Raw genomic sequence first — 10,275 nt, 5'->3', positions numbered from 1 at the left:
GACAGAAACACAGTCGGCGCTGCACTCGCACCAGCCACAGAGTCCATCACCCAGGAGATCTTCAGAGTAGCTAGCGATGCAAGAAACTAGTAACTGCAGCATCCTGTTCTAGTAGGGACCATAAGACGCTGCATACATTTATTGGCCACCTACGACAATTATTTCTAGATAAGATTGCTAAATGCAAGAACAACACCATAGCTCTCTGGATAAAAGTTCATAAAATTTTTATTGACACATTATATGCTTTTGACGAACAGCATTTATCTAAGGATGTGAATGAGAATGATCGTAATCACAGAACATGACAGAGGTTTCCAGTATAACATTACAAAAAGAATCTAACAGTCCTTTTATGAAAAGTCCCGGCCAAAATGTCCTTGTGTAGTTCAAGAAAATATGGGCTTGTGGTTCCTCCATCACTCAGTACAAGTCAATATTAAAAGGAACACCAGTAGATCGACTCCAGAAGCATATGAGAAGGATCCGCGTATCCTAATGTGGAAAACCGGCAGCACTCTGGCCAACAAGTGGACTATTTCAAGCCGCGGCGATGAGACGTGACGAGTGGAATACTGAGAAGGATGGCATCCCGGTCTGGATGAAGATGAAGGATTTTACTATAGACAGTGAGAACAAAATGTAACTGAAGCGTCGACAAGGAGTCTGAAGGTCTGTGGAAGAAGAAAAAGAAATTGGTTAGGTTTCATAGCGAACTTTAATTTCATGGGGACTGCATTCCTCACCAACTATGTTCCACTGGGAGAGCTGCCGATAACTAACAGATTGAAAAGTGACTAAGATACATTCCTTTCCTACACACCCCTCATCCTAATAGTTAACTGCACCTTCACCTCTGTGGCCTCACTGCTCTCAACATAATCCGCTCATCTAAACTTCAATTTATGTTACTGATATTTCCGAGGCAAGATCTTCGGCATAAAATAGGAGAACTATCAAATTTGCTAGATGGGGGGTGATGTGCTAAATTCAGTAGCCTTTTGTTAATTTCATGGTAAAAAAAAAAAATCAATAAAGACAACAACGTTCCCCCACTTCAAGAACAACATTTTTCTAAAAATCTTCAACAATCCAAAACTTGTATACATATACAGTATGTGTGTAGATACCACAGTAATCAAGTTGAGGTCACATTATAGCGGTGTCAAGTTTCTGGATGGGGGTCCCTTTGCCTTCTTTATCCCGGATGATAAAAAAAATAAAAACACAACAACCCCCCTCCCCTTGAATATCATTTACAACAATATATACTAACAGCTATAATGCAAATTCCTAGCAATCTGCAGTGAAGTGCCACGAGGGTCTCAATACTGAACTGCACTGCTGAAATTAATAATAAAGACAAATCTCCCCAAACCTGCTCCAAGTGGACTAAGGGTACCGTCACACAGTGGCACTTTGATCGCTAGGACGGCACGATCCGTGACGTTCCAGCGATATCCTTACGATCTCGCTGTGTCTGACACGCTACTGCGATCAGGGACCCCGCTGAGAATCGTACGTCGTAGCAGATCGTTTGAAACTTTCTTTCGTCGCTGGATCTCCCGCTGACATCGCTGAATCGACGTGTGTGACGCCGATTCAGCGATGTCTTCACTGGTAACCAAGGTAAACATCGGGTTACTAAAAAAACCAAACACTACATGCTTACTACATGCTTACCTTCCGTGTCTGTCCTCCGGCGCTGTGCTTCTCTGCACTGGCTGTGAGCGCCGGCCAGCTGGAAAGCACAGCGGTGACGTCACCGCTCTGCTTTACGGCTGACCGGCGCGGACAGTGCAGAGGAAAGCACAGCGCCGGAGGACAGACACGGAAGGTAAGTATGTAGTGCTTGTTTTTTTTACGTTTACGCTGGTAACCAGGGTAAACATCGGGTTACTAAGCGCGGCCCTGCGCTTAGTAACCCGATGTTTACCCTGGTTACCAGTGGACTTCAGGATCGTTGGTCGCTGGAGAGCTGTCTGTGTGACAGCTCTCCAGTGACCAAACAGCGACGCTGCAGCAATGGACATCGTTGTCGTATCGCTGCAGCGTCGTTTCAGTGTGACGGTACCCTTACAAATTGGACACTATTACTTAAATATGATCGCTTACTTGCATTCTGTGGGGGTCATTATTCCTCCACCACTTTATTCTATTGAGGAGTCACTGAGAAACGGATCTGAAAAACTTCAAGTGGGAATCCCTTCCCTGCACTCGCATCCCCCAATAGGAGACTGAATCCTGTCATAAACCTATAAAGAACATTGGAAAATCTTCACTGTCACCCTAATTACACCTAATCACCCTAATTAGTGGCAGATCGGACCCGGAGACAGCAGATTGGGCCTGTCTGGAAGGCGCCAGGGGGCGTCCGCGAGAAGATTGACGATCTCCACAAACCAAGCCCTCCTGGGCCAATCCGGGGTGATCAGAATGATCGGCACCCCTTCCGCTTTGATCTTTTTCAACAGCTTGGGAAGCAAGGGAAGGGGTGGGAACAGATAAGGCAGCACGAACTGCGACCAAGGAATGGCCAGAGCGTTGACGCCCACTGCAAGAGGATCGCGAGACCTGGAGACGTACCGAGGAACCTTCCTGTTCATTCGGGACGCCGTGAGGTCCACGTCCGGAGTCCCCATCGAAGACAAATCTGATGGAAGACCTCCCGATGCAAGGACCATTCCTCTGCCACGAGACCCTCGCGGCTGATGAAGTTGGCGACCCAAATGTCCACGCCAGGGATATGCACCGCTGATATCACCAGAACCGTTGCCTCTGCCCAGAGGAGGATCTTGTATACCTCAGCCAGGGCCAAGGAGCTCCGAGTACCCCCTTGATGGTTGACATATGCCACCGCCGTGCCATCCGTCTGGATTCAATAGGTAAACCCCTGAGAATCCTTTCCCAGTGACGAAGGGAGAGAAAGATGGCCCGAAGCTTGAGAAAGTTGATCGGCAGAGAAGACTCCTGCGCCGACCAACGACCCTGAACAGTCAGGTGGCGAAACACCGCACCCCAGCCGAGCAGGCTGGCGTCCGTCGTCACCACCTGCCAGTGAACTGGAAGGAGGGACTTGCCCCTGAAGATGAGAGGTGACGTCAGCCACCAGTTGAGAGACCGTTTGACCCGAGAAAACGACGCACATTGAGGTAGAAAAAGGTGTAATGAAAGACCCGTGTCCATCTCCTACTGACACTAAGCTAAACTGAAGTGCATAATGCCAGTCGGTGGGGTGTACACTGCAGAGGAGGAGCTAACATTTTTTGTGCATAGTGTCAGCCTCCTACTGGCAGCAGCATACACTCATGGTTCCTGTGTCCCCCAATGAGAGGCGATAGAGAAACAATAATAATAATAATCTTTATTTTTATATAGCGCTAACATATTCCGCAGCGCTTTACACACATTATCATCAGTGTCCCCAATGGGACTCACAATCTAAAATCCCTATCAGTATGTCTTTGGAAAACAAACGGGAAACCCTTCCCTGCACTTGCCTCCCCTAATAGGAAACTGAATCCTATTAGATCTATATAGAACATTAGAACGTCTCCATAATCACCCTGATTACAACGTATCCCAATAACATTTTCTTTCAATGTTTTTATGGATTTTTATAACTATAACAAATATCAAGATCAAAATTCAACAATCAATTCTGACAAACTAAACATTCAGTAGTACAGATTACTCCAAACATTAAGTTATTCCATATATGAGATGTTATTACAAGGATTTGATGTTATTATAAGAGGAATGAGTCCAAACTCTCCATTTACATAAGATAAGACAAAGACTTTTTATATGTATTTAACTACCAGAGTATGCAGGTTCCTGGTGATCTTCAGTGCAGTCAAAAGGGTCTCCAGACTTATAATGCCCTGTTGAGATTAATAAGACAATCAAACCAAACCAACTCCTACATATTTGATAACAAGACACCCGGTTGCTCAGTTACATAGCATACCTGCCTTTTGTTGGGGTTGTATTTCCCAACCACTTGATTCTCCTGAAGAAGTACTGATAACATATGGATCTGAAAAACATCAAGTGGGAAACCCGACCATGCACTCACCTCTCCCTAATAGGAAACTGAATCCAGTCACAGATCTATACAGAACATTGGAAAGTCTCCATCATCACCCAAATTACAACAACTTCAGCTAATAATATTTTCACAGAAAGAACTTTTCTTCGTGCTATAGGATTAATAAATAAGATGGTGGTCTCACATTTCTGCGTGTTGGTCCTCTGCCAAATTAAGTTGCTTTCTTCAACTCTAAAGACAAAGGGTGGTGGTTTTGAGCCGGGTTGAAGTAGCGTATAAGTGTAGAGTTCTTAGAGACCCGATGGTATGCGTGCTGGGATATGTGGAAGAAATTGGAGTTGATAATACTTGGAAGGTTGCAATTGCTAGGCTACTCTACATGGCAAGGAAAGTGATAGCACGAAATTGGATTAATGTGGAACCACCTACGAGAAGGGAATTTCTTCAATATGTTCAAAATGGTTTAAAATTGGAAAAGGGGGTGTACAAAAAAAGGGGGAAAATAGATATGTATAATAGGATGTGGTCTCCTTGGCTTGAATTGGAATGAGGAGTATAGACGTCGAGTTTCTTAAGATCTGGATTAGGATAAACTACACAAGGCAGATAATGCCTCAGTGGGGTATAGATTGGGAATAAGCTGTCTTAGGGGGGTGGGGGGTAGTTGGGGTAATGTTGGGGTGTATTGAAATAAGAAAACGTGCATGTGATATAATGCAATGTAAATGACATCCGGATGTTCTTTATTTTGTTAATAAAAAAATGTATTTAAATAAAAAAAAAAAAAAAAACTCTAAAGACAAAGAACGGGAAAGGAAAACACTTCCCCCCTCCCCTTCAAATATAATATATGTGACTATATTCACCACAGTAAGCAGGTTCCAAGTCCTCTTCGGAGCCGTCATACAGGGGTCTCCATACCAGAACTGTGCTGCGGAGATCAATAAGAAATTGCCCCAAACCGGATCCAACTTATCTGACAATGTGGACACACTGCTGCTCAAGGTTTCAGAGTCGCTTTCAGATCATAGGGGTTGCGTTCCTACACCACGTTACTTTCTATTGCAGAAACACGGATAAAAAGTGGATCTGAAAAACACAAAGTGAGAAAACCCTTCCCTGCACTCGCCTCCTCCTCATCGTAAACTACAATTCACCTTGTCTTAATCTCTGCTGATAGCATTATCCAGTGACAGATCTGTAGATATATCTGTAAATATTCGAGATATCCTCACCACAACTCCATCATTTATGCCATAATTTCCATATCAAATTCTTTTCTCAATAGTATAAGAACAATAAAGTACGATAAGACAGTGGTCTCACGTTTCTGCATGGGGTCCGGCACCAAATTCAGTTGCCTTCTTGAACTCTGATAATAAAGCACAGTGACACAAAACAAATCCCCCCTTCAAGATCATTTACAAGAATATATACGGACATTTCCCATGTAATATGTGTATATATATCTGTATATTCACCACAGTAAGCTGCTCCTAGCAATCTTCAGTGTCATCATACAGGGCTCTCCATACTTGACCTGCACCAGATCAAGAAAAAGAATCACTCCAAACCCACTCAGAATAATAGGCTACTTTCATTTTTTTGGTGAGCTGCATTCTGCAATTATTTGACTCCTAGATAACCATGGATAACAGGCGTATCTGAAAAATATCAAAAGAGAAAACCCTTCCCTGCACTCACCTCCTCACTATAGTAATCTGTAATTCTCTGCGCCATCACTGCCCCCGGCGTTATCCTGTGTGTCATCTGCATCGTCACCACAACTCCACCTTATGCCACTAATATTTCCACTTACAGATCTCTTCACAGAACTACAGGATCAATAACGTACACAAAGAAGGTGGTCTTACTTTTCTCTATTGGGGTCCTGGGTCAAATTCAGTTGCAAATTTCAACTCTGAAGACAAAGCACAGTAAAGCAAAAATATATGCCTCCCCCAAACTGTTATATTAAAAGCAACAAAAAATGACCCCACTTTAAGCACAATCTATTACAACAAAATATACTGGTAACATCTATAGTCCAATATGTTCAAAACAGTAAGAGGCTTACTGGAAATCTTCAGTGGCATCATACAGGGGTCTCCAGACTTGTACTGCCCTGCTGAGATCAATAAGACAATCGCCCCAAACCCGCTCCTATATATTTGATAACTGGACACCCCGTTTGCTCAAGTTAAATAGCGTACCTGCCTTTTATTGGGGCCGTATTCCCCAACCACTTTATTTTCTTGGAGCCACTGATAACAAACAGATCTGAAAAACATCAAGTGGGAAACCCGACCCTGCACTCACCTCTCTCTAATAGGAAACTGAATCTGGTCACAGATCTATACAGAACATTGGAAAGTCTCCATCATGACCCAAATTACAACTTCTGCCAATAACATTACAGGATCTATAACGTACACAAAGAAGGTGGTCTTACTTTTCTCTATTGGGGTCCTGGGTCAAATTCAGTTGCAAATTTCAACTCTGAAGACAAAGCACAGTAAAGCAAAAATATATCCCTCCCCCCCAAACTGTTATATTAAAAGCAACAAAAAATGACCCCACTTTAAGCACAATCTATTACAACAAAATATACTGGTAACATCTACAGTCCAATATGTTCAAAACAGTAAGAGGCTTACTGGAAATCTTCAGTGCCATCATACAGGGGTCTCCAGACTTGTACTGCCCTGCTGAGATCAATAGGACAATCGCCCCAAACCTGCTCCTATATATTTGATAACTGGACACCCCGTTTGCTCAAGTTACATAGCGTACCTGCCTTTTATTGGGGCTGTATTCCCAACCACTTTATTTTCATGCAGCCACTGATAACAAACAGATCTGGAAAACATCAAGTGGGAAACCCGGCCCTGCACTCACCTCTCTCTAATAGGAAACTGAATCCGGTCACAGATCTATACAGAACATTGGAAAGTCTCCATCATCACCCAAATTACAACTTCTGCCAATAACAATTTCACATAAAGAACTGTTCTTTGTGCTATAGGATTAAAGATGGTGGTCTCCCATTTTTGGATGATGGTCCTGTGCCAAATTCTTCAATTCTAAATATAAAGAACAGGAAAGCAAAACACCCTCCCCGCCCTTCAAATATAATATATGTGACTATATTCACCACAGTTCTCAGGTTCCTAGTCATCTTCAGTGCTGTCATACAGGGGTCTCCATACCAGAACTGTGCTGCGGAGATCAATAAGACAAATCGCCCCAAACCGGCTTCCAACTTATCTGACAATGTGGACACACTGGTTTCAGAGTCGCTTTCAGATCGTAGGGGCTGCGGTCCTACACCACGTTTTTTCTATTATTAAGACACTGATAAAAAGTGGATCTGAAAAATACAAAGTGAGAAAACCCTTCCCTGCACTCACCTCCTCCTCATCGTAAACTACAATTCACCTTGTCTCAATCTCTGCTGTTGGCATTATCCAGTGACAAATCTGTAGATATATCTGCAAATATCCGACATAGCCTCACTACAGCTCCATCATTTATGCCATAATTTCCATATCAAATCCTTTTGTCAATAGTATAAGAACAATAAAGTATGATAATAATGGTCTCACGTTTCTGGATGGGGGTCCAGCACCAAATTCAGTTGCCTTCTTTAACTCTGATAATAAAGCACAGTGACACAAAACAAATCCTCCCTTCAAGACTATTTAGAACAATATATACGGACATTTCCCACGTAATATGTGTGTATATACATATATATATATCGGTATATTGACCACAGTAAGCTGCTGCTAGCAATCTTCAGTGGCATCATACACTTGATCTGCACTGTTGAAATTAATAATACGACAATTGCCCCAAATCCTCTCCAAATAGACTGAATGTGGGCACTATTTCTTAAATGTATTTACTTGCATTTTGTGGGGGCCATTGTTCCTTCCACCACTTTATTATATTGTCGAGAAATAGGATCTGAAAAACATCAAACGGGAAATGCACTCACCTCCTCCTAATAGGAAACTGAATCCTGCCGTAGCTCTGTACAGAACATTGGAAAGTCTCAATTGTCGCCCTGATTACAACAATGCCCATTACATTTTTATGCAAAGATCTTCACACTTGGACTGCAGCATTGAGATCAAGAAGAAGACAATCACCCCAAACCCACTCAGAATAATAGGTTACTTTCATTTTTTGGTGGGCTGCATGCTGTCATTATTTTTTTTTCCTGGAGATCCATGGATAACAAACGTATCTGGAAAATACCAAGAGAGAAAACCCTTCCATGCACTCACCTCCTCCCAATAGTAATCTGTAATTCTCCTCTGCGCCATCACCGCTGCCGGCGTTGTCCTGTGTAAAGAGATCCAGTATAGGACCATCTGCATCGTCACCACAACTCCACCTTATGCCACTAATATTTCCTCTTACAGATCTTTTCATAGAACTACAGGATCAATAACGTACGCAAAGAAGGTGGTCTTACTTTTCTCTATTGGGATCCTGGGTCAAATTCAGTTGCAGATTTCAACTCTGAAGACAAAGCACAGTAAAGCAAAAATATCTCCCTCCCCCAAACGGTTATATTAAAAGCAGCAAAAAATGACCCCTCTTTAATCACAATCTGTTACAACAAAATATACTGGTAACATCTATAGTCCAATATGTTCAAAACAGTAAGAGGCTTACTGGAAATCTTCAGTGCCATCATACAGGGGTCTCCAGACTTGTACTGCCCTGCTGAGATCAATAAGACAATGGCCCCAAACCCGCTCCTATATATTTGACAACTGGACACCCCGTTTGCTCAAATTAAATAGCGTACCTGCCTTTTATTGGGGCCGTATTCCCCAACCACTTTATTTTCTTGGAGCCACTGATAACAAACAGATCTGAAAAACATCAAGTGGGAAACCCGACCCTGCACTCACCTCTCTCTAATAGGAAACTGAATCTGGTCACATATCTATACAGAACATTGGAAAGTCTCCATCATGACCCAAATTACAACTTCTGCCAATAACAATACAGGATCTATAACGTACACAAAGAAGGTGGTCTTACTTTTCTCTATTGGGGTCCTGGGTCAAATTCAGTTGCAAATTTCAACTCTGAAGACAAAGCACAGTAAAGCAAAAATATATCCCTCCCCCCCAAACTGTTATATTAAAAGCAACAAAAAATGACCCCACTTTAAGCACAATCTATTACAACAAAATATACTGGTAACATCTACAGTCCAATATGTTCAAAACAGTAAGAGGCTTACTGGAAATCTTCAGTGCCATCATACAGGGGTCTCCAGACTTGTACTGCCCTGCTGAGATCAATAAGACAATCGCCCCAAACCTGCTCCTATATATTTGATAACTGGACACCCCGTTTGCTCAAGTTACATAGCGTACCTGCCTTTTATTGGGGCCGTATTCCCCAACCACTTTATTTTCTTGGAGCCACTGATAACAAACAGATCTGGAAAACATCAAGTGGGAAACCCGGCCCTGCACTCACCTCTCCTTAATAGGAAACTGAATCCGGTCACAGATCTATACAGAACATTGGAAAGTCTCCACCATCACCCAAATTACAACTTCTGCCAATAACAATTTCACATAAAGAACTGTTCTTTGTGCTATAGTATTAAAGATGGTGGTCTCCCATTTTTGGATGATGGTCCTGTGCCAAATTCTTCAATTCTAAATATAAAGAACAGGAAAGCAAAACACCCTCCCCGCCCTTCAAATATAATATATGTGACTATATTCACCACAGTTCTCAGGTTCCTAGTCATCTTCAGTGCTGTCATACAGGGGTCTCCATACCAGAACTGTGCTGCGGAGATCAATAAGACAAATCGCCCCAAACCGGCTTCCAACTTATCTGACAATGTGGACACACTGGTTTCAGAGTCGCTTTCAGATCGTAGGGGCTGCGGTCCTACACCACGTTTTTTCTATTATTAAGACACTGATAAAAAGTGGATCTGAAAAATACAAAGTGAGAAAACCCTTCCCTGCACTCACCTCCTCCTCATCGTAAACTACAATTCACCTTGTCTCAATCTCTGCTGTTGGCATTATCCAGTGACAAATCTGTAGATATATCTGCAAATATCCGACATAGCCTCACTACAGCTCCATCATTTATGCCATAATTTCCATATCAAATCCTTTTGTCAATAGTATAAGAACAATAAAGTATGATAATAATGGTCTCACGTTTCTGGA

General features: G+C 42.5%; 1 long non-coding RNA gene across 1 annotated transcript; it reads right to left on the bottom strand.

Moving 5' to 3' along the window:
• Positions 1-210: 210 nt before the first annotated feature.
• LOC138649380 (uncharacterized) lies at positions 211-7,035 on the bottom strand. The gene is made up of 2 exons (XR_011315299.1): positions 3,822-7,035; positions 211-674 (listed from the first exon to the last, which is right to left on the bottom strand). It is a non-coding gene; the product is annotated as an uncharacterized lncRNA (long non-coding RNA).
• Between the last annotated feature and the right edge of the window lie 3,240 nt (positions 7,036-10,275).

Source organism: Ranitomeya imitator, chromosome 9, assembly GCF_032444005.1.
Source record: "Ranitomeya imitator isolate aRanImi1 chromosome 9, aRanImi1.pri, whole genome shotgun sequence".
NCBI classification, from domain to species: domain Eukaryota; kingdom Metazoa; phylum Chordata; class Amphibia; order Anura; family Dendrobatidae; genus Ranitomeya; species Ranitomeya imitator.
This window is presented reverse-complemented; position numbering and strand designations above follow the sequence as displayed.